This window comes from Amphimedon queenslandica, unplaced genomic scaffold (assembly GCF_000090795.2).
Source record: "Amphimedon queenslandica unplaced genomic scaffold, v1.1 AMPQUscaffold_5147_Cont22879, whole genome shotgun sequence".
Classification (NCBI taxonomy): domain Eukaryota; kingdom Metazoa; phylum Porifera; class Demospongiae; order Haplosclerida; family Niphatidae; genus Amphimedon; species Amphimedon queenslandica.
Window position 1 is genome coordinate 1 of NW_003554546.1, and position 1272 is coordinate 1272.

The following is a 1272-nucleotide window of genomic DNA, read 5'->3' on the forward strand; positions in this document are numbered from 1 at the left end:
CAAGTGTTATTGCTATATTGAACGTGCTATATGGAATGAATTATAGATGAGTTAGGTAGAAAAGAAAATGGTACTCACAATAAAGTGGATGCAGCCTAATGCACAGTACATGTGAGTAACGTTTGTTCATAATTCAGAAACAATCAACGCAAAAAATCAAAAACTTAAAATTCATAAGGCCACATTTTTTGGTTCATACGAATACTACACATGCAATATGTTACAATATAAGGTACATTACAATGTACATAGAATCTACTTGTAATGCATAGTGTACAAATGCCATATGGTATTCAGAAAAAATTTCTTTGGAAGCAAAAAAATCAAACAAAGACAAAACAGTGTTAGACTGGACACTAAATATGTACTCAATAACATGAAAAGTGTATTAAAAACATTAATCAATCACTGGTTCTTATTATATGCCTCTATGCAGTGGTAGGTCTATACTATTATAGTTGGAATACTAAGAACCTGATCCATCATCTCCTCCATTGGCAGCATCATCAACATCACTAAGCTGTTTCTTCATGTCAAACTCTTCATTAGTAGCACCGGGTGATGTAGAATTACGAGATCTACATGTACAAGAATGAGAAAGGAACAAGATTTAGATACAAATGACAATAAATGGACACACACACATCCTTTTGTCTCTCAATGTCAATAATAAGCTCATTTCTCCCATTTATTCTACCTTTCTCTCTCCAACCCTTATTCCTTACTTTTTTTTACTTATTTTGTGTGCTATTGCAAGCAATACAATACATACTGCAACAATAAACGCTCCAACTATTGGAACAACAATCACAACTGTCATGTCATTATCATCATCAATTGGTATTATTGCTACAAGAAAAGGAATGGAGAAAGAAAAAGAGCAAAAGTATAGAGAGAGAGAGAAGGAGACATCAATCATAAAATAAGTTTTTAAAGTGCATTGATCTTACTTGGTGCTGTTCCAAAGAATAAGGAAGGTAGTTAAGGGACACCATGAAAATAAAAGAAGAAAAAGAAAGACAAGATAAAACAGGTTATTATTAGTGTTGTTTTAGTTAACTATATCTAAAACTAAAACCACTTTTAGTTTTAGTTTTTTTTCAACTAAAACATACGCAAGTGCTTGTTTATCACAGCCACCATCAGTAATTGTACAAACAATACATGCTGAATACATACAAGTGATCACATGGTTTACATATGGTTTATTGTATTAGCCTTACAGTTGAGAAGGACCAAAAAGATGATTACTGGAAGGCCAAAAGCAAGCCT

The 1272-nt window shown here is 32.5% G+C and overlaps 1 long non-coding RNA gene across 1 annotated transcript; it reads right to left on the reverse strand.

Moving 5' to 3' along the window:
* Positions 1-285: 285 nt before the first annotated feature.
* LOC109592457 (uncharacterized) lies at positions 286-1036 on the reverse strand. Its single transcript, XR_002190364.1, has 3 exons — positions 951-1036; positions 726-849; positions 286-578 (listed from the first exon to the last, which is right to left on the reverse strand). It is a non-coding gene; the product is annotated as an uncharacterized LOC109592457 (long non-coding RNA).
* Positions 1037-1272: the final 236 nt, after the last annotated feature.